The 24,607-nt window shown below is 38.5% G+C and overlaps 1 protein-coding gene across 4 annotated transcripts in view; it reads left to right on the top strand.

Moving 5' to 3' along the window:
• The window catches only part of LOC145987653 (putative Na(+)/H(+) antiporter nhx-9), a 181,641-nt gene that overhangs the window by 88,621 nt on the left and 68,413 nt on the right, over positions 1-24,607 (top strand). Inside the window, exon 1 of one of the 4 annotated variants that reach the window (XM_083122156.1) lies at positions 9,260-9,529. The exons of 2 other annotated variants lie outside the window; for them this stretch is intronic. The gene's annotated coding sequence lies outside the window, so the exon portion shown is untranslated. Of the gene's footprint in view, positions 1-9,259; positions 9,530-24,607 lie in introns of those variants that run through there. One more of the 4 variants, XM_083122159.1, reaches the window with a different exon arrangement.

Below are 24,607 nucleotides of genomic sequence, written 5' to 3'. Positions count from 1 at the left end.
TCCAGGAATATTTAATAAATTCAATTCCGGTCCAGAAGAGAAAATCAGGAAGCTCAAATGGGTTCTGGACCGTAAATTCACTTTTTATCTGTAGAGTATTTCAATTCGTTCCAGGAACCTATTTTCAGGATCATTTTAAGTACGGTCCAGGAACCTTTCTTTCTGGCAATTTAAATACGATCCAAGAACCTTTTTTTTCCGGATGAATTTAAATACGGTCCAGGAACCTTTTTTTCTGGATCAATTTAAATACAATCCAGAAAACTTTTTCCAACTGAATTTAAATACGGTCCAAATACCTTTTTTCCGGATGAATTTAAATACGATCCAGTAACCTTTTTCTTCTGGATCAACCTTTTGTTTCTAGACCAATTTAAATACGATCCAGGAACCTTTTTATTAACTGAATGTAAATACGGTCCAAAAACGTTTTTCCGGGTGAATTTAAATACGGTCCAGGCACCTTTTTTTTTTTTTTTCAGGATCAACCTTTTCTTTCTCGATCAATTTAAATACGATCCAGGAACCTATTTTCAGGATTATTTTAAATACGGTCCAGGAACCTTTTCTCCGGCTGACTTTAAATACGGTCCAGGAACCTCTTTTCTGGATCAATTTAAATACGGTCCAAAAACCTTTTCCCCGGATCAATTTAAGTACGATCCAGAAACCTTTTTCCAACTGAATTTAAATACGGTCCAAAAGTATTTTTTCCGGATGAATTTAAATACGGTCCAGGAACCTTTTATTTCAGGATCAATTTAAATACGATCCAGGGACCTTTTTTCCGGATGAATTTAAATACGATCCATAAACCTTTTTTCCGGCTGAATTTAAATACGGTCCAGGAACAATTTTTTAGATCAATTTAAATACGGTCCCGAAACCTTTTTTCCGGATGTATTTAAATGCAGTCCAGGAACCCATATTCCAGATCAGTTTAAATAGGATCCAAGTTCCAAGGAAATCAGCAAGTGTAAATGGGTTCTATACAATAAAGAACCTTTTTGTGTTTAAGGTATTTCAATTCGGTCCAGGAATCTTTTTATCAATGAAACAATACGCAACTTGTAGGGAATTTAAATTGTGCAAGAACAAAGGTTCCGGTCCTGCAGCGGAACCCCATAGAACCCATTAAGATTTATGGGTTTCTGGACCTTTAACAACCCTGCTTGTAACTAATATGACTGTAATTTAGGCTTTTCTTTCGATTCAGAAAAGAATATGAAATTTTGTATAACGGCAACCATTGAAATTGACCCATTTTAAAATAAAAATGTGTTCTGCTAAGATTGGAAATTTATTCCAATTTCTTGGCGTTCAGCCTTCTCCTTTCTAGTCGCACCTCTGAGATTGTCACTTTCCCGTTCATTTCCTTTCCATGTTTCTGTTCTACATCACAACAAACAAAGAGCGGACCTCCGTGGCGGCGCTAGGGGTGCCGGGTTCGATTCCTGGCGTGAACATGGCAGTTCATCGTATCATCATTCATCCTTATCGTCGCGATTAACAAAAAGTGGAAGAGAAGCAACGCTAAATAACAAAAATAAAATAAAATTCTATACAGTATTAGTTATAGAATGGCAATAGTTTAGGTTGGAACTATTGCCCACTTAATTTAGACCTTTTCTTACAAGAAATTTAGCATCCAGTCTCATTCTCATAATAATTCTCATAACACCAGCTCTTTGAGATCTAGCCTCATATATAAGTATAAGTGTATAAATATACACGTTTATTTAAGTGTGTGTGAGAGAGGGGAGGGGGCGGAGAGAGAACTTTGATCGAAACTAATGGAAGTTCGTTAATTTGTTGCTATGTAAGAAATGGAAGCTGTTTATATGTTTTACAGATTTGTTCTTGTTGAAGTGGTATATATATCTAACAAACGAAGAAATTAGTGCAGTGTGAGGAGCTGCATGTATTTTTGCAGTAAATTCTTAGTAGATAAAATGTAATTAAATCAATAATTGAATATATAAGGCAGAAGTAAAGACCCACGAAAATAACAGCAACAAAACACTTCAGGCAGACACTGGAACTCGCCACCCCTCCCCTTCCTTGTCCCTTTCCTTCAAACAACAAGAAAGAAGCTTCTGCTCGGTTTCACGGGCCTTGTGGTGGATTCCACGTTAGTGCATGAGTCATGCTGATCCACGGTACCTTGCAAGGCCAACGTAGGTTCATTGAACACCTGACCGAGTTTCCTGGACTGTCTGTATCGAGGAAGAAACCGACTACTAAAATAAAAGTCACTCGAAGCCAATGGCGTATTCAAAGGGAGGGTGCATGCAGTCTGGAACTGATGAAATGGTTAACACAGACACAATGTCGTCTTACTCAGAGTTCACTCGTATTTGAAACGTGAGTAGTTTGAAGGATACTGCAACATTACAAATGCATAGCTTTTTGACATTAATTTATTTTACTGTCACAGAGAGGAGGGCAGGCAATCGAAATATGCATGTATTGTTAAAGCACCATTTCACGCTGAAATTTCATAAAATTTTGGATCTTTACGTTTTTTTGCTTGTCGATATATTGACAGGCCATTTTAGGTCAATTGATGTCCCTCACGGTGAGCCATATGCTTTGATCGAACTAATTTATGGTGCCTTGCGCTATTACTTGGTATCAGGGGCGCCGACTTGTCAAAATTATTGGGGGGCTTTGATCACTGAAATAAAGTAATGAATACTCACTCTCTCACTTTTTTTAAGTTTTGGCCTCAGTGTTCGGAATCTCATAAAAGCCCATCACTTCCTCAAAAATATCAAAATTTTTATTCACAGTTCTAATGCAGAATATGAATTGTTCACGGATGGATATGTCACAAGTTTCGTCAACCATAATAGCAAAATATTCACGACTTTTAATATCTGCTACCACGGAGCTCAAAACAGATCTTCCTAATCTATGAATGATCTCGTTCTGAATGTCATGTGAGAGCCATTTGTAGCCCAAAAGTCCCATCCACTACCCTAGTTCATGCACATAGTCTTTTGAAACTCTTTTTAGTAAAAATTTTAACAATACTCGTAGTATTAAGTCATGTGTTTTGCTGTCTCTGGTCATAGGCCCCCCCCCCCCCCAAGGTTGATGGTTTAGCGGTCTCAGTCCCCCAAATTGATGGTCTAGAACATTTCAAATGTGTATTTAAAGTTAAGTTCATGTGGCACAATTCAGAGTAAACTTTACAAGAGAAGCAAAATAATACATTAGATCCTCTAAAGCAAAATTATTGGGGGCTCTGCCCCCACATTGGGGGGGGGGGCTCGAGCCCCCCCAAGCCCCATGGAGTCGGCGCCTATGCTTGGTATGTCTTATCAGTTCACCAACCTTTTCGTAGCTCTTGTAATTTGTGATACATCGATAGTTCTCAAGGACGGGGGGGGGAGGGGGGGGACAGAGGCACAGACATGACTTGGCGACTCACGCGTGTTTCCAAATCGTTGTGCAATGAGTGGTAAATAATTCACTTTTGCAAATAACTGTGTGTTTCGATTTTTCCTGACCGCCTGACCAATCTACGATTTAAAAGTGCACGTAAAACTAGCACTTTCACAACTCGTTTAAGCACTAAATAATAGGTAGTATAATGTGAGAACTATAACGATCCATGGTTCTCTTGGACATGCGTGCTTAACCTTAGACTTACGAAAATTTATGAGTGGACCATAAGTACAGTATCATAATATTGTGTTGATATACCATTGAACAATCCAATGAGTATCCAAAACGGGCAATGTCCAGGGACATAAAGTAGTAATGAAACTGAATTTGTGTATTTAACAGTGCTGAAGTCTCACTGCATTGAGATATGTGAGTTGTCGGTGCAAAATTGCCTAGATGGGGAGGAGGTATCATGATGCACGCTGCGTCATAGGAATTTTTAGGAAAACAAATTATAATAATCGAATGGATCCTATAATAAGCAATGTGATTTAATAATGCATTTGTTATAGTTTCTAACGATGTTTTATGATATGGTGAAGGACTCACCTTATTATGTGGTGCATTGAAAGATAGAGCTTAGTGATCTACGTCGAGGTCAACCCACAAAATGTTCAGGGTGTATTTGCTACAACGTATGCGTTACAAAGCAAGATTAAGAGGGTTCAATTCGTAAACTATAGGCGTATCTAGAGAGTAACATTAAATCTTTGTAAAATATTGCATTTCTTTCCTAATGCCTTCAAGTAAAATGCTACTATCACTTGTCACTGTAGCATAAAATGTTTCCTAAGGGCATTTGGAGCGCAAAACCTTCTACTAACCTACAAACAAAGCATTCTGACAATATACACTTGGTGTCTTTAGAAAAAATATACAGAAAATGTTTTGAAAGCCAACTGTTGCTGTTATAACATGAACATTTTAAGAGACAGTTACATCGAATTCGATGCCTTTGAAGATGTTTTAAAATTCTTGAGTACCAATACATTCCATAATAACGTTTCCATAACGAAGTGCAAATTATGAAGACGAGAATAGTTAAACACTAAACACTTGAGTCATATCAAATCATAATTAAGTCATAATTCAAAATATCGTAACGAGCTCCTTGATAACCCGTGGTTTGTTGCTAAAATTGGGGAGGGAATATGCAGTAAATTACTGATCATATAACCAAATAATCGCATCCAAACCATGTTTAAACTCAGTCGAAAAAAAAAAAAGGTTCTTGAACCGTGTTTAAAAACTGAGACGGAAAAAAGATTCCTGGACCGAATTTAAATTCATTGGGAAGAAAGGTTCCTGGACCGAATTGAAATACCTTAAACACAAAAAGGTTCCTTACGGTATAGAACCCATTTACACTGCTGATTTTCTCTCCCGAACGAGAATTGAATTTATTTAAAATTCCAGGACCTTCAACAACCCTGGCCCAGCGGTATCGTCGTCGCCTTGTAATCAAAGGATCCCGATTTGGATACCCGGCGGAGGCATATAGTGGTTCGGATCCCACTTTAAACTGTAGGTCCAGTTGTGATTAGCCTTTCTTTACACAAAGCGGACTTAATACCTCAAAACCTCAAATTTAACCAACCCTAGGATTGTTAAAGCTCCAGAACCCATACATTTTATTTGGGTTCTATTGGGTTCCGTAACAGCACCGGAACATTTTTTCTCGCACAATTGAAATCCTGTCTAAGTTACAAATTGTTTCATTTCAATACGGAACTTGGATCCTAGCTATTTAAACTGATCTGGAATATGGGAACCTGGACCGCATTTAAATTCATCCTGAAAAAAGGTTTCTGGACCGTATTTAAATTGATCTGAAAAATAAAAGGTTCCGGACCGTATTTAAAATCAGCCGGAAAAAAAAGTTTCTGGATCGTTTTTAAATTCATCCGGAAAAAAGGTTCCTGGCTCGTATCTATATTGATCTGAAAAAAAAAAAAGGTCTCTGGTCCGTATTTAAATTCATCCGGAAAGAAGGTCTCTGGTCCGTATTTAAATTCAACCGGAAAAAAGTTTCTGGATGGTATTTAAATTGATCTGAAAAAATGGTTCCTGAACTTTATTTAAATTAATCCGGAAATAAGGTTCCTGGACTGAATTAAATTCAACCGTAAAAGAAGGTTCCTGAACCGTATTTAAATTCATCCGGAAAAAAGGTTTTTGGACCGTATTTAAATTCATCCGGAAAAAAAGGTTCCTGGATCGTAATTGAATTGACCCGGGGAAAAGGTTTTTGGACCGTATTTAAATTCATCCGGAAAAAAGGTTTTTGGACCGTATTTAAATTCATCCGGAAAAGAGGTTCCTGGACCTTATTTAAAGTCAGCCGGAGAAAAGGTTTTTGGACCGTACTTAAAATGATCCTGAAAATAGGTTCCTGGAACGAATTGAAATACTCTACAGATAAAAAGTGAATTTACGGTCCAGAACCCATTTGAGCTTCCTGATTTTCTCTTCTGGACCGGAATTGAATTTATTAAAAATTCCTGGACCTTAAACAACCCTGATTACAAGATTGCCGAATATGGCTATTTCTGTCATGAAATGGATATTCCCAAAATACATAAAGTTCTCCATGTCACTCACAAACTTCCAATTTCGATCCTATGGTAATTTCTTTATCATTCCCGAAATTGACATTTTGGACAAATATTTATCGTAAATGTTTTCATTAATTAATTTCTGGTGGTTACGGCACAAATTTGCAAATAAAAGGATTAGAAATATGTAGAAACGTAAAAATCCTTGTGCAAGTATATTTTACGACTATTGCGTGACGTTTGAAACACTGCATATTAAGTTTCTCACTTGAGTGTAAAAAGAATGCTTCGTAACGACGTTTTAACATCGCCGTCGAGTTAGGCAACACACATAACGCCATTCGGGCTAGCGAGCATTTCAGGATCTAGGTGTCCCATTTTTTTTGCCGGTGGCGTACGTACAAAGGAAAAATTAAGACTAAAATAAACGCTGAAAGCGCCACAATAATTCAAACACCGTTTTCCACGTTAAACTGTGCAATGTGCCATGCTTTATAATGTGGTAAACGTGAAAAGTGGCTGGTAGCCGTCTAAGTAGTTCAAAGGGCGTGTAAAGAGGTCACTAGTGTGAAAGTTCTTACGGGCTGATGTGCGGAACGATGCGATTTCCCAACACTTTCGCTTTTGGCACTTACAACGCTTACCACTTTTAGTCCTCAAATGTGGAGACATGTCTCGGTCTCGTCTCGAAATTCGACTACCAAATACGAGACGAAATCGAGAACGAGAAAACTGTTCTTAAAATCAAGACGATATTGAGTCTTACTTATCGAAATTATAAATATATATGTACAAATTATATATAGATATTATTAAATTATATAATGTAATATGCATAAATTATGTAAGAATTCAGTTTTTGGAATAAAGGGTTTTCTTTTCATAATAGTAACTTTTTAAAATTAGCAACTGTAATTTACTTAAGTAGGCAGTAACGTTACTCTCTGCTAGTGTTAATTTTGCCACATGAATGATTTCTGAACTCTTAAAATATTTCAGGGTGGAGAAGTGTACATTTATCGATTGATTGATTTGTTTTACTTTTCGTCCCATTTCTGCCACTTTTGGCTAATCGAGAAGTTGAGGATGAGGCCAGGATTCGAACTCGGGACACCTGACATCATAGCGCGCTGTGATAACCACTCCGCCACAGAGGCCGGCCGTGCATCTATCGAATTTTATGGTGTTCAATACGCGGTTGGTCGAAATTATTGCTGAAATGAAAACTATTTTAAATATGAAATTGTATGTTTATGAATACTTTTTACACTCGTTGTGTAAAAAATAAAGTCGGATATTTTCTGAAGCTTTGATATTGGAACACCAAATTTGTTGTGAATATTACCATATGAGACGGAAAAAATAATCGATTCAGGTAGTTAAAAAAGTTGCTTTACCGGTGGTGTCACTATGATGAAATAAAGGTCAATAAGCCAATATACTGCACCACTTGGTTGATAGCTTTGAACCTCCAAATATGGAAAATCCAGATGGGATTGAGTGATCCTCATAATTAAAATAAAAACAGCAATACAACAGATATCAACTGTCAAAACTAAAATGGTTTGTGTGAAATATTATTTTGTTCCATATTAACTTGATTGCCGAATGTTCTCTATTTGCCTCATAATTCAAAAGGGAAACTTTTTAGTGAAATTCTTCAGGGCAATAACTTCGAATCGATAAGCGTGGGAAGTAGTATCTGGGTTTGAAGGGAACGCTTATCACTGAAGGTTACTTTTTCTTAGACTTATCTAATCTAATCTCAGCCAGACTACGCCCAACTGCGAATGGGTAGACGCGTTTTACGCCAATGTGTGTGGAATCCAGTGTTGCCAAACAAGATTAGTGAAAAGGAGCTAATTTGTCATACAGCTTGGCAAATAGGCTCTGTTGACTTAAAAATTAGGGCGCGTCAACGTAGAGATTATTTTCCACCTGCCTCGACGAAAAGTTGTGCTATTTTCAAACCGCCCACGACCTTTTTGTGACTCAAACCCATCATTTCGGTGTTCATTGCAATTGGAGCGATCGTCCTACAAGAGCAGGAGGCACGATTGATTTATTGATTGATTTAGTTTATTTTACTTCGCGTCTTGTGCCTCTTGACTAATTTGCGAAGATGGGGATGAGTGATGAAATGATGAAATTGATGAATGGACATTCACAAACAACCAAGCCCGAGCGGGATTCGAACCCAGGACCCTTGGCGTCGTAGCGCGATGTGCTAACCACTCGGCCACAGGATCGGGCCAGGAGGCACGATTTTGAGTACCGTGTAAGACTGCATAAGCAATGAGCGAGAGGACGGCAATTTTTTTTTTTTAAAAAAAGTTATTACGTAAATTTTGGTGTTTAATTTGAATTTTCATTTTAAGCCCACTTTATGCCGAGTTAGGCTAATCGGTACTGGATCTACAGTTTAAAGTGGGATCCGAACCACTATGTGCCTCCACTGGGTATCGCACCTGGGACCCTTTGATTACAAGACGACGACGTTACCACTACACCATCGGGGAAGGTATATTGGGGTTTAAATAAGCGCTCCCGAGTTATGGATATTCTTAATGCTATTTCTTCGCTCTGTACACACGTTGTTTCTGTTAGCTTAGCGGCATAAATGCGCAGCATAAAATAATGTGAGAACATTCATTAGACGATGAAATAAACTAGGTCAATCAACGATGCATATGCCGACTTCCGTGGCGGAATGGTTCGAATCCCGTCCTGGGAATGGGTGTCCTTTGCGAGTATCTCTTCATCATATCATCACTCATCCTGAACTTCGCGATTAGCCAAAAGTAGCATAAAGCGAAGTAAAATAAACCAAATCAATTAATCCTGGCAATTGCCCAGTGGGTAAGCTAAAGGGGGTAGGATGGGAATGGGACACGCTCCACGAGGAAGTGGCTTCTTCTTGCACGCCCCAAGTTAGAGAAAAATATTTTTTACTATCAATATAAAATGGAAAGATTATTACGACATACAATATTTTGTATTAACTTTCGAACTGCTGAGAATTTTCCGGGTTTCCATCCCTCTTCCAATATGCCAGTACAAGGTCCCCTTCTAGAATTTATCTGGCGACGCCGATGTAAAGACTGCCAACACTAAAAAAGTTATGGCATTTCACCATTACGAGTGGTAAACGCAAAAGGACAAGATCTGGCTTCAAAAGAGCCAAGTTGGCAACAGTGCTGAGTGAATATGGTGCTAGTATATCTCTCTGAAGAACTTCTTTCATGTGTCTAGTTCTTTGCAAGAGCCCTCTGGTGGGAAAGTGTTGAAGGTAGCTTTCGTTTGAAGAGTTGAATGCATGGTGTTTGGTGTTGTGTTGGCCGCGAGTGTGCAAGGACAACAACGTGAGTCGACTATTCCGCTCAGCTGTGTCTCGTTGAGAGTACGGTGTAGTTTACTTAGCCATTACAGCGATGTTCGGTAGCTGATACTGTGAACGCCTACAACTTATCGAAAGATCCAGTGTATTGGGGAAGTGAATCGTGCAACTGTGTTGAAATAAGGTAAGCTTGTAGTTCCCAATTTGTAGTTTGAATTATCACGCGAACTTTCTTACGATCGCTTGATTGCGAATTTGAAAATTGGCCCATCTTACCCTCTCAAAGTTCTGGCTTCATAAAAGTGGAAATACTTGCAAACCTTTTCACCTGTGCGTGGGCAGGTAAAACTCGTGGACAATGGAGATAATGAGGACGTCGTTAAATAACCTGTTTTTCAGTGATAACTATTATGTAGTTTGAGGTTATTTCTAAGTTTCCAAAATGTCCACGATTATTTGCTAACCAGTTACAAACGTCAATTTTATAAGTTTTCATTTTACTATTACGGAACGGTGTATGGTAAACCTTGCTTTCAAAACGGGAAGGTAACTTGTCAAATCTCTCCATTGAGTTCGTCGTTAATTCCGCGTTGTTAAACATAATTGTTTAGTTTTATGATTTTCGCAGGTTTTACTGAACAAGAAAATAGTTTAGAAAACTTCAAATGGGTTTGAAGTTTGGGGAAATTACTTTGTGCACGTTGCACGAGCACTCTTACTTAAATCGTATCTGCCCGATTTTTTCACGTGGAAAATTATAACGACCCTAACTTACTCAACGTATACATATACAGTAACACTGTAAGCATATAGGAGCGTACGTATACCGGGTTTTTTAAATATACTAAATTAATGGTCTAAAACTCGAAATGCTCAATTATTACGATTGGATCTTTTCTTTCAACAATTGAGATTCTATAAAACTATAAAAATTGAAATTCTATACAATTATAAAAAGGCACTCTTTGTTAGTCGGGCACTAACAGCAGACCAGATTTTCTGTAAAAACTAACTCTGACATCAAGGAGCATCAACGAATCCTCCCTAGCGGCTCGAATATCTTACCAACACTGAAAACAAAATCTTGGTGTAAAAGTGGAAGGTTAGATACTCGGCTAGACAGAGGGAGGGTGTTGACAAAACAATCATTGATAAATAACGATGTTAAAACCACACACCCGGAACTAGAGACCGTGCGCGACCAACGCAGGGTTAAAACCACGAACTTTCTCTTACATGTGACTCGCAGGCACATGTAGTTCAGCCTGTCGCAAAGGTAATAGGCGAATTGTCCATGATTTCATATGGGGCACCCGCAGTGACCGTATGCATAAATTTAACACATGAAACAATAAATTGTTGGTAGTGCAATTAAATTACATGCAAGAAATCGGACATTCAGCAGGAGTTAGTTTCAGAGGAACGTAGCCCTATTCTGCCATTTTTCGGTGGACCGCTCCGCAAACCTTATGCCCTCCCTCCCTAGTTTTTTGAGAAACACACCACATCTTCCAAACTATTTACTTGTTCATACAGGGTGATTCAAGAAGTTCGGCCCCGTGGAACAACTCAGTTATTAGTGAAGTAGCGAAAAAGGTAAATAGGGGAGAAAGAAAGGTTGTTGAAAATTACTTTTTTTTTTCAATCTTAAGTGCTTGAATTTTTAAGGCTGTACACTCGTACAATCCACAATCGTAGCCGAAAATGCAATGTTGGCCACATGCTTCGTAGGGAATACCGTACGTCATGTACTTGTACTGGTTGAATTAAGAAGACTAATTACAGAAGGCAAGATAAAACATGTTGCGCGTGTCACATGTTCACGTTTATTTTAAAGTTTCATTCACCTTTTCTCTTAACAAATAACATCGTAAGATTTTTTTTATATATGGAATGCAAATTTTCTGATGTTTATGCAGAGGTTGTAAACTGCTTAGTTGGAGTTTTCTTTCAATTCTTGAACCACACTTTGCTTCAAACAACAAAGTAAATGCACGTGGTGTGCAATTTGCTCTGTATTATTTATGAGTCCCACTGTACAGCAGTCTGAAGTGTTCATTAGTTGTATTGTTTAATAATAATTAGGAGGAGCGAATTTACAATACCGGACCCCTCCCCGATTTTTGTAATATTTCGCATACACACTAATTGAGGCCTCCTAATCACGAATTTGGGTAAAACTGTTAAAGCCGGGAATCGTCTGTAACTCGTTTATTCTGTAATTGTTTACATTCGTACTTATTCTGCATTGGGAAAGATTGTTTAACAAGGAATTTCGCTTTTTTTTTTTTAACGAAATTAGTGTCTATTGTCGAAATATCGAGTAATTATTGTTTGTTTTTTCTCGCTTCCTGAACACGCAAAATGGTGGGCAAATCTTGACTAGCGTTGTTTCAAACGACAAAGCAGTGTTTCAACCTTAACAGAAAAATTCCCGCATAGCCCCGAAAACCATTCACGCATTGCCCCAAAAACCATTCGGGATTGTATTTTTTCTTCATTTTTTATTTTTATTATTATTATTATTATTATTATTTTACGTTTAGCTTACTGCTCCATAAGTTTATAATCATCTCATATATATTATCATATTGACAAGGGTTAGGTGGCAAAGCAGCCCTTGGCTGAACCTTGCCCGCTGAATAAAGAAAATGTATTATTATTATTAGCCCCAAAAACCATTTCCACAAAAGCCATTCCCACATAGCCCCAAAAACCATTCTGGATCGTATAAGGTATAACAATCCACGAATAGCCCCAAAAACCATTCACGATAGCCCCACGCACCATCACAGTAAGGTTAGGTTGCTTTAGGTTGGGCAATATATTGAAAAAACTGTTTGGAAACACTTACCGGGGATTACGTCATCAGATGCTTGCAACATCCGGTTCAAGTACATGAATGGAAATGCAAGCAACAGCTTTTGTGCATCGGACGGACATATAGAAAAATACATGAATTAGCGGCCAAATACATGAAAAATGCGAGAAAAAACTGCTACGACCTTCCGAAATTACACAAACTGAATTCCGTAAGTACTTTCCCCTGTAAATTTGAAGAAATCAGATTCCCGGCTTTAACAGTTTTACCGGAATTTGAAGTTAAAATTTAGGGGTCACGTGTAGAAATTGCAAAATAAGCGAAATTGAGTGGTCCGCAATCGAAACAAACCCTGGATTTATTCCAAGAAAACAATGGTTAATATTGCAATATTTTACGTTTAACTAAATTTATATATTCCTGATATTACTGCGACCCCAAATTTTAACTATGATTTCCCTAACCTAACCTTACAGAGAATTGTTCGGTTGCTCCTATGGTTTAACATGGGGACAGCTGGGGGTTGCTTTGCATAAATTTCCTTAGCTGGGGTGGGAATGCCATCCCCCTACACTCAGAGCATTGACTGGTGTTAGCTTGACCAACGAGCAACCCAGTAACTTTTACTCGCAAACCGATGACTTAGTTTATTAGCATCTCCGAAAGTGGTGTGGGCAATGACTGTTTCTTGGAAAATGCTGTTTGACGAGTGACACACTTTCCGGTGTGTAGGTTAGCACCATTAGGAGAATGGTGCTAGTACACTTTGGAGCGCTAATTGTTGCATCATTCTAATGTTACGCTGCACGAGGGACTACGATCACATTTCCCTGCGCGACTTTGTTACTATTTGTAAAATCATAGCAAATACAAATAAGTGAATGATAATTGTTTTTCCTTTTTCTTTACCGTTGTTTGTTGAGAACCTGAAATTTTCTCTCAATCTACATTTCATTTACTTCTCCTGCGCGTACCTGCTTTTCGACACGCTCAAACCCTTGATATAGCGGCTCCCTCCCCCCGAGGAAAGTAAGCTCACACTGTTTAAAATGTCTGTATTTCAGAATGACTATAAACCTGAATAAAAGTGAAAGTTTAATTTCCAAATAGATAAAAAGTAGACCTGATTTTTATCTGTGAGGTAAAACACACTTTTTCTTCGTACTAGTTCTTTGACTTCAGACATATTTAACACCCTCATCTTCCGCGACGCGTGTAAACTATTCGAAAGTTAGCTGATATAACTACATGTTAAAGAATGCTGTTGGTAAACTAAAAAGAACCTGCTGTATGTTGTATACACTCACTGGAACGCAGCAGGTCTCTTGTGAGTCACTGCGAGTGAAGGTTACTGAACAAAGGGGTTTACTCTAAATTGGTTTTCCAAACCAATGTTGAACATTTCCAGGAACATAACAAGGATCCATGGAATTACCTTTTTTGACATATTAAAGGTATCATGATATACAAAGGCTCCAGTGCTTTTTTTTCTGGCGGTAATCAACGGTACGCCCTACCGGCACCTTTTAATAGGTGAGAATAAAAACTATGAAATTTAATTTTTACGAAAGACGTGTGTGTAACTACAGAGCATTCCCCGACATTCGCTACGAGACTCGGCGGCAAGTTGCCCGGCATCAGCGATTGTCTTTCCCGACTGTCAGCGACAGTCGCTAGAGTCGGCTATTAAAACTACAGTTTTCATATTGTGTACTAACCTTGACTACAGAAGGTGTTGAAAATGATGTCCCTCTGCTGCAACACATTCCTGACATCTCCGAAGGAAATTGGCATTTACACGTGCAAGTTCGTCTACTGTAATTCTTCCGATTTTTCGTACAATACTCTTTTTAATTCACGGATGGTGTGCGGATTGTCTTTGTATACTTTATTTCCCCATTTTTCTTTCCACTTTTATTCAGAACTGACCCTGTTACTCTAAACCTTTTTACGAGGTTTAATACAAGCTACTGTCTCAGACCCGTTCACCGGGAAAGCCAAGCACTGATGCCGGGCCGCTTGCCGCAGTGTCTCGTAGCGAATGACAGGGAATGCTCTGTACATGCACGATCATTTATATGAACATACCTCAACATTTTGAGTGGTTCTTATGGACAAGTTACATTTATTTTAGCATCATGTTTACGTATCGTCATGGAGGTGGAAAATAGATAAAATAAACTGTAGAGAATAAGAGAAAGGAAAATGAGTAATGAACAGAGAAAATGAAAGAGAAACATAAGTGAGAAACGGATAAGAGAACTAAAAGAAGCAAGACTACACCACACATACAGAGAGAAAGATAAATGGTGAAGAAAGAAAGAAATAGTAAAAACGGAGAAGGAAATTAAATAAAAAAGCTACAGGTACAAAGAGAAATACAGAAACAAAAGCTAAAAAAGAGCGAAGGAGGAATATTAGATGGTCAATAGAGAAAGAATAAAGAACAAACTGACAGAAAATGGGAGGGAAAACCGAAAAAGATATAGCTAAGAGAAGTAGTAAACACGAACGAATAGATACTCAAAGTAAGAAAGGTCAAAAGCTGGAAAGATGATACAAGGAAAGAGAAAATAATTACAAACAGAAGGGAGGGAGGAAGAGGAAATAGGCAAGTTTTCCTTATTCGAAGGGGGACGCCCACGAGTTTTTGTGATGAACTCAATAACAAACCAAGTTGAAGACTACCGGAAGGAACCTTTCTTCCCAGAAAAGAAGCACTGTAAGGATCAATTATGAACAATTCTGAACTATTTAGGCTAAGGTTTCATTATCGTATGACGGCGGAAATTTAGATTTTTCTTCTTCACGATTCGAATTTTACGTTGCTTTCTTCCGCTTTTGACTAATTGCGTCGATGAACATGAGTGATGAAACTTGGACACTAACAGAACATATATGCGCAGTCCAGGAATCGAAGTAGTTAACTTCCCTGGTGATAATCGAACGTCAACCACTTAACGCTTGGTTCGAATAGTGTAGTGAAACTACTCTCCTACTTAATTGCGTGCAATAGGTATAATAATTACAAATAGCTAAATTGAATATGTATCTTTTAGGTTGGATTGCTCTGATTGTGTCCAAGACCAAAAACCTATTGTCACATTGCATAATTTTAAAGGGAATGCTATCACCGGTCCACTTTAACGAATATTCTGATTACTTCCACGATTTTGCTTCTATTCTGATTATTTTAAGTTGCTTTTTCTGCAGTGGAATCTAATGAACTGATAACATGGCTGATGAGACAAAGACAATGCCTGACCAGTGACCATGATTCGAACCTTGGGCTTCTGGTTTCATAGGTCGTTACCCTGACCATTTTGCCACGGAGTCTGGCTCCTTCATACTCTTGTTCGTTCGTTTCAAACCACGTGTAGTAAATAGTTAAACGTTTATTTTGATGGTAACTTGTGCTATAGTTTCGGAGTTCTGTTACTATTTTCTATTTTGGATATTATCCAAATTCGGCTGGTTTACATTTCTGTTCCCGGCCTTGAGTTCCCACCTAACACACTATGCATGCAAAACCGGTAGTTTTCGCCATAGTACATATTGTATTTTTTGTTTCACAAATATATATGCGATACTGTTAGACAGTGGCGGCGATTAAGGGGGGGGTGCGAGGGCAGTTCCCCCCCCCCCCCACTTTTGCCCCCGCACTATGATAAACCCTGTCTACATATAGAAATATACTGTCTTTGCCCCCCAGTTTTGGCACCTTGCCCCCCCGTTTTGGAACCCAATCGCCGCCACTGCTGTTAGATGAAAAGGAAGAATCCGATCCAAAACAGTTAACATTGCCCGAGTATTCGAATATGAGTAAATAGCATATGAATATATCAATTTAGTAAATTCTGAATTCATTTTTAAGTATGAAAGTATTTTAAGCATTCTTTTATAAAAAATAATATAACTGTAAATTACTGGGGTGGGGGGTGTCGAACTAGTCGTTCCCTCCTCTTGCGACGCCCATGTTGGGTGAGCACATACAGAAGAATCTTCACCCTGAAATAATGATATGGTAAGAAATGGCCGTCAGTTGGGACGTAGATTTGCATTATTCATGTGTGTTGCGTGCGGCTAATTTCTTCTTCGGTTTGCCGTGATCATCAGTTTGACGTAATGTTAGCCGTGCACGAGACGAATTATCCAGAGACTTCATTCAATAATGAGAATTTTATGCTCTCTATGAAAACTTAAAATAAGCTTCGAGGAAAGTTTCCTATTAGACTTAATTTGTTTCTTGGAGCGTGCAGAGTTTAGACTTTGGGAACTCTTTACTTACCCATAACAAGGAAAGAAATGAAAGGCTTTTCTGTTGGCTTTTCCGAATGGCAGCGGTTCAGAGGTTACAATCTGCTGGAAATGCACGCCCCAGTAATTTCGTTGGCTGATCAAAGGTAGTTGGCGACTGAGGATTCTGTTTAATATAATGCCACACGGAGCGAAAACTAATACAACAAAGGTCTTGTAAGTAAGCAGTAGGCCAACAAACAGCGCCCATTGTCCTGACTGAATGTTGATAAAACCATTCTTAGAATTATTTTAGGAGGAAGGAACGATGGATAGTCCGATTAATTCAAGTTTGCAAAATGTATACATACACTATGGAGGAAGATTTAACAGCAATTGTTACCTATAAATGCATTCAGAATATAATAGGGTAATACGATACTACAGCTTATTCCACTTTTGCCATGAGGTTTTTGGCACATTTCTTGCAATTACCACTGCACTATAAACAGTAATATAATTACCGTATTTTTGTTCATTTCCATTACACTTAATTCTAAACGCATTGAACCCTTTGTGTTCAATCTTCGGACAGAGTGAGATGAGTTAACGCAGAACGAGCTTCGTCCTATCAAGCCCATCATTAGTTTTCCGTAAATTCCCTTGCGTCGAGTAAGTTCATTTTAACTCTGCTTCGCATTGGACACATTCGTCTCGCACATTTGTTGCAATGGCTGGACGGTTCGCGGTGCCGTATATGTAGCGTTGCTTTAAGTGTCCAGTACATCTTAGCGAACGTGTCGATTTTTATGTCCTCAAACTTCAATCTCCCCACTACTTGTCATCCATTTTGGGAGATGATAGTGTTTCAAGTGAAGTTTTTAAGATTTCTGAGAGGCGCTCTGAGGAAGTTTTTTTTTGTCAAGTTTTATTTCAATCTAGTTTTTAAAGCAAATGTCAAGAGCTTTTTTTTGGAAATAAAATTGATACAATTTTCATAAAATTCAGAAATTTAATTTTTGAAAAATATATTTTTTTGTGATGTCGTTTGCTCCTTTTACAGTTTGGCATTGCCATTCACAACTGAATAAATTCAAACATTGATCCCTTTTCCGAAGAAACGTTATTCGCAGGTAAGAAAGCAGGGGCGGCGCCAGAAATTTTCGACCGGGTGGGCAGAAGCGCCATATTCATAGATTAGGGTGGGCAGTATAAATGTAAGACCATATATAGTATATATGTGTATGTAAGACGTATGTATCCCCCTCTCTTTTACACTCTCGATTTTCCTCTCACTTCTTTTTCCTTTCCTTTTCTTGTTTTCCTCTTTATTATTTTCTAATCTATTCTCGCATCTTGTTCCATTTCCTTTCTCTTTGTCTCTGATGGACACAATCATTTAAAGGAAGTATTTACCCATGCGCAACCATACATTCTAATCACATTCTTTCATGCATGTTCATACAGTGAAATAAATGTGAATTATGTTTAAGCTTGTGTTGCAAATACAAGGCACATACTTCATTTTATGTATTCGGCGACAGTGATAGATTGATTTAATTGATTGATTGATTTGCTTTATTTTACTTCGCTTTTTGTGCCACTTTTGGCTAATTTGCGAAGATGGGGATGAGTGATGACATTATGAATTTGATGAATGGACACTCACAAACATACATGCCCAGGCCGGGATTCGAACCCAGAACCCCTGGCGTCGTAGCGCGATGTGCTAACCACTCCGCCACGGTAGCCGACGTGACATTGATAGAAAGTGCGATGGTAGACAATCGTGAAGTTCATGACATGTTCCTGAGCATAGTATTTTCATCGTATGAGTTTTTGACTGAAAGAGTTTTCTTACTCCTTGGGGGTCACTTTTCTTAGCTTACAAGATTTGTACAACTGAGAAATCTATCTGAATGTTTGTAGTAGCGGCGATTGGGTGCCAACATTTGAGGGGCAAGGACAATATACTTTTTTCTTGGTAGAAAAGGCTTAGCATAAAGAGGCCATAGTGCGGGCGCAAAAAGTGGCAAAATGTGCCGGGGCAACTGCATCCCCCACTTTCCACTCCTCCTAATCGCCACCACTGCATGTTTGGATTAAAATGAACGTCTTATTAGTAATGATTTAAAACACACACGGAAAACCAATTCTTTGTTCATTGTCCATAAAGTATTCCTAGGCTAATGAAAGGCTATTTTGACAAAATATCACTCATAAGTAATAAACAAGTAAGATTGAAAAATCTGTTCAGAATTGAAGAGATTATTAGCTAAGTTGATATTCGTTTTCTGAACTGTCATGTTACTAATGCGGGAGAAGCCACACACGTATGATTACATGAACATAATTTTTGAGGTAACAAAATTATTTAGGACACAAGGAATTCATCGAAGTTGATCACCGTACCAGTAATAATTCATCTATTTTTCATAGATGTCTTGGGTTGTATGTCATGACCATTTCGAACACACTAGAATGTCAACCTCTATCCTGTGCAGCATACCTTGGAAACTTTATTCTTTCAGGGCAACGAGTCCCTGGCGCCTGGAACCACTGTCAAAGTAATAATTTATGAGGGTTTGTATTTTGAGTGTCAGCGTGTGTTTGTTTTCGCCTCTTCGTTACTTTAATCTAATCACAATTAAACCTTATCGTAGTCGTCATCAAAATTAGCAGAAAAATGACTTAAAATAAAACAAATCAACCACGACTTACTCTTCCAAAAATGGAGTTTCATTAGCTCGTACCTCTTAGAAAGTTGAGGTGGTAGTTTCAATTGCACAGCGTTTCATTAGTGGATCAAGGCAGCTAATTCCGTGAACATTGACGTTGTTTTCCGAAAGTCTCAATTTTTCTCATGCAATCACCCTCTTAAAATGGACGCATCTTCTGTGGTGATAAAATGACACGCTTGGTGCGAGTTCTTTCTGTATATTTTTTCCCCAATGGCATAACGCTGTCGCATTATAATGAAGAGGTCATGTGTTGGACTCCCCCCCATTCTCTGGTGGAAGCACAATGCACACTGGTTCGTACTACAAGTTAAACTGTAGGTTTAGTCCCGATTAGCCCATCTGAGCATAAAAGTGGGCTTAGAAACAAACTAACAAAATCGTATTCTGGATACTTCGTGACATAACTTTTTTCTTTACTTCAGCTGCATCTACAGATTCTGTCGACATTTTCGGCTGATTCGTGTGGCAAAATTTGTGTCGAACGAGGATTTCTAAATATAAGCCAGTCATTAGCAATTGAATAATTCTGTAGCTTTTTCCATACATAACTGGTTTATTAAAATTTATTCACTTCGGTATTGTAGTGATTATTGTGATTCGTTCTTATTAGTAGAATGAATATAAAGTTGATATTTCGCATACCATATTGATATTTGAAGATGGCAGGTATATAAAAATTGCAATGAAATAAAAAAAGGACACTTCTGGAATTTCAATGCAGAGCTAATTATAACTATACTATACTCTCTAGCATACTTAAACCCGAAGGTTTATGGCTGCAGCAACACAAGCCTTCCATCTGTTTCTATCCGGGGCAAGATCAATCCAATCTTTCCCATCCTTACCGATTTCTTTTATGTCTATCTCAACGTTATCCCTCCATCTTCGTCTTGGCCTTCCTACTGGTCTCTTACCATCAGGTTTCCCAACAAGAATCCTGTAAACTATTATTTCCTCTGCCATTCATGTCACATGGCCTGCCCATCTAAGTCTTCTTGATTAAATTATTCTAATAATAATAATAATAATTATAATTAAAAAGTCGAAATAATTTATTGTGTTGCTGGAGGAAGTAACGCTAAGATGATGTTTTTATTTGTTTATTTGGAGATTATTTTAACCTTTCCCAGGCTGGGATTTACATATACGTATGTGGAGGCACCAAGACCTCGCTCCAATCCCCTCTACACAGTTTCAGTTAGAACTTCTCGCCACGTTATATGGTGTGGTTTGTTATTATATTTTTTACCACATCCAAAGTACCTAATTTTTTCATTATATGGTACTTTTCAAAGCAGTCTTTCCCAGTGAAGGCCCGGAGTGCAGTCCTCAAGTTCACCCTAAATTCTGATCTAATCTTGATCATACCCTGCATAATTTTGAGCCTCCTAAGCTTACTAGCGGCTTCTAATCATGATCACAGTTTGTTTCAATAGCTCTAGTAATTACTTTCACTTTCTAATGACAAAATTGGCTTTATATGGGATGATAATATGTGAACATTTCTAGCATAGATAATATTCACAAGTAAAATTTACATGTTATGAACACCAGAATACACGTATTTATTGAATCATTCATATATCCCCAAGTACAAATGTACTTTTTGAATTTGATTGGGTGGGCAATCGGGTGGGCACAGAAATATTTGGGTGGGCGCTTGCCCACCCCTGTCGCCGTCCCTGTAAGAAAGGGACGAAAATGGATGCTTCCTCAATATTCTTCACATTCGCCCGAATCAAAGACCCCTTTGGAAAATTTATTTCTGTCATGCTAGGTATTAAAGTTAATCACTGATAGTGGTTCATCAGTCACATGATGTAACGGATCTGTACTACAAGCGTTCCCCTGGATGCTTTCACCTCGTTTCAACTAATCAGAAACCGCCTACGCGATTCCATAAAAGGAATTCTCAAACTCATCTGTGTGTATTAATATGCAGAGAAGAGTTCTGGTAAGCCAATAAGAAACGCAGGAGTGCGAGCAAACTAAAAATGCAAAGCCATTAATGTACAATAGTTTGACAAAGTAGAGCCGCCCCCCCTGGCGCTGTTGTCGAATTTTCAACCTTAAGCGAGCGGAGGGGGCGAGGGCAATGCAAACAGCTGTTTACCATGTAAATCTCCCCTTGCGCTACAAAAATGTTCGGCGTTCAAGACATCATTGTCGCCTTTATTCTGTCAAGTGTTTGAATCATCAGGAATAGGAAAATCTTAGACAGCGAAAGTAGAGACTTGATATTTAACGTTGAATTTTTGGCAAAGGGGCAAGGGAGGGAAGTTATAAATATGATAATACGGGACCACTAGGGCTCAAGCGAAAGAGATCCTACTGATTGGTTTTATTTTACTTCCCTTTTTGTGCCACTTTTGGCTACTTTGGATGATGGGGATGAATGATGATGATTCATGAAACTGATAAATGGACACTCACAAACATCAATCTCCTGGCCGGGATTCGAACCCTGGACCCCTGACGTCGTAACGCGATGTACTAACCACTCCGCCACGGGAGCCGGCGCGAAGGAGAGACGAGAAAACAAATGACTGTCCACTTTAGTTTGCTCTTTTGCCGGGTTCTTCTCATTTGGGTCAAGCTGGACGCAGGAAGATTCACGCAAACGCCCCATCCAGTCAGTGAAAGCAACTATAAATAAACAACACGTAGCGATCGTCTTCCCACCATAAATGCCTAAAAAGGCCATTTACTCTTCGATGTGCTAAAAAGTGAATCACCCTCTCCCCGAATGTTAAATTGGGAAATCATCTTTTCCCCCGAATGTTGAATTGGGAAATCATCTTTTCCCCCGAATGTTGAATTGGGAAATCATCTTTTCCCCCGAATGTTGAATTGGGAAATCATCTTTTCCCCCGAATGTTGAATTGGGAAATCATCTTTTCCCCCGAATGTTGAATTGGGAAATCATCTTTTCCCCCGAATGTTGAATTGGGAAATCATCTTTTCCCCCGAATGTTGAATTGGGAAATCATCTTTTCCCCCGAATGTTGAATTGGGAAATTTCCCCCGAATGTTGAATTGGGAAATTTCCCCCGAATGTTGAATTGGGAAATTTCCCCCGAATGTTGAATTGGGAAATTTCCCCCGAATGTTGAATTGGGAAATTTCCCCCGAATGTTGAATTGGGAAATTTCCCCCGAATGTTGAATTGGGAAATTTCCCCCGAATGTTGAATTGGGAAATTTCCCCCGAATGTTGAATTGGGAAATTTCCCCCGAATGTTGAATTGGGAAATTTCCCCCGAATGTTGAATTGGGAAATCTCCCCCGAATGTTGAATTGGGAAATCTCCCCCGAATGTTGGATTGGGAAATCTCCCCCGAATGTTGGATTGGGAAATCTCCCCCGAATGTTGGATTGGGAGATGTGTGTGTGAGTTGGGGAATAGCCCTGTCTCCCTCAAGCTCAATTTAAAATCAATTGTTAATGTAAAATTGAATGGCTGTTACATCTAGCTAACTAAATTTTATGATCAATTCTGCAAGGAAAGTTCTATGCAACAAAACCTTTCATGAAGCTAACAGGTGACAGCTGAAATAATATTTAGCTCTGCACAATATGGTAATTGAATGGTGAGAAAGAAGGTAGAAATTCCACATTTCGGTAATATTGAACTGAGATAGCAATTTTATTGCTTAAGCTAAGCTGCATCAACTGACACAGAGAAAGCAAACATTTTCCCTCTCAGCTCCTAGTAGTAGGAAATATCATTGAGGGGAAGAAAAAACATTCCTGGAATATTTCTCTTTTAGCTCTCAGCACAGAAAAGAAGCACCCAACATTTGAAGTAAAAGGTGTTGAAAATCAACAAATAATCAACTTAAGCAATAGTGGCCTACGCTGATTTATGAAGAGCACTAAAAGCTTGTAAAGCAGAGAAGGGTTTCAAATTAGCAAGCACAGGCACCTCATGTCAAAAGGAGAAAAAGGATATGTGACAGCATGCGAGTTTATAGACTACACTAGAAGTATTAAAATTCTAAGACCGTGCGATTGTGGGAAAATTCAAATAAACAGTAATAATTTTTTTTAAAAATGTAATGGCTAAAATTGTGCATTAATTACCAAACTACTGAAAAGAGTTGAATGACTAGGACATTATGTACATCCATGCAGTCTGTATGTGATGAACATTCTGATAGTGACTAGCAGTGCTGTACAGAGAATACCGTTCAAAGTAATGTTAATGTTGCAGGTTCACCTGTATTTGAAGAAAATGTTGTTTTATTAATTATTAATGTAAACATTTTATTTGGTCAGAACACTTATCTTGCATTGATAGTAATGTTATATCAACTAATAACTGGGCTGTAATATTTAAAGACTACATTTATTGCTTGCTACGTTCAAGTGCGAACCGAAAGGAAAACATTCCACGGTGTTTTTATAACACTATATTTATGTATGAACAATTTACAAAAAAGTATTGCTTTATAATTATTGTCAGAGCTTTGTATTATAATTTCACAATAGAAAGTTTTTTTAACTAATAAAGTATTTTGTTGGAGATTTATCTATAAAAGTAACCATGTTTATTCTTTCTTTATATATTTTATATTGCATATAGCTTCAATTGTTTATTTGTGTATTTCAAATGCCTTAAGTAACCTGCACTCCCATTGGCTATTCAATCTTAGCGCGGTGTCTAGTTGCCGCCATTTTAGCGCGGTAGTTACTTCCAGCCAGTGTGCGTAGAGAGGCCACTCGGGACACAGCCAGAAACCGTCGCGGACAATTATGGATACCGTAAGCCCAACGTGGCTACGTTTCATTAGTGGCGCGTTGTTGTAACGCCAGCTGCAACTTCGTGTAAACAGTTTTCCCTAGAGAGGAGTGCATGGGAAGTGTAATCAAGTATTATGTGCATATACCTTATAATACATAGTTATAGTTATCAGTGTGTGTGCCTGTGTTTTCTTTACAACTACCAAGAGGATCGCGGTGAACTTTGCCCTGTAGCTACACAATCCATACCAGAGAGATGTAAGTGGTACCTACAATTTCACTTACATTTAGATCCTACCGGTTCGGATCATCATTCATTTCTGGTCCTTCACAGCCGGACAGGTTCTACATTCAGTTTTGGTCTTGTACGGTCCGGAACGCAAAATTTTTGGTCCTCCGCAGGCCGCGATCTCCTTTGTATTGAACATGAGGTACGTTACTATCAGTGATTTTAGTGACATTGTGTTGTGCAAACTTTATTTTCAAGTACAGTAACTGCAAGTTATTGAAAGCATTACGTCATTCGTTGTAGCGCGCGAGATATTTTCCACGTGGCTGAAGAACACGTCCGGGACTTCCCCCGACCGACAGCGCTCAACGGTGTTCGCTTGTCAGTGACGTTTCACACTCCGCTCCCTTCTCCCCTCCTGCTGTGTAAGGAACAGTCCGCAACCAGTGACATGACGTCATACACCGGTGGTGTGTCGCTGAGTTATTTTTAG

The sequence above is a fragment of the Lepisma saccharinum genome, chromosome 5 (genome assembly GCF_977018435.1).
Source record: "Lepisma saccharinum chromosome 5, izLepSacc3.1, whole genome shotgun sequence".
Taxonomy (NCBI): domain Eukaryota; kingdom Metazoa; phylum Arthropoda; class Insecta; order Zygentoma; family Lepismatidae; genus Lepisma; species Lepisma saccharinum.
The sequence above is the reverse complement of the archived record's forward strand: the minus strand, read 5'-3'. Positions and strand labels throughout refer to the sequence as shown.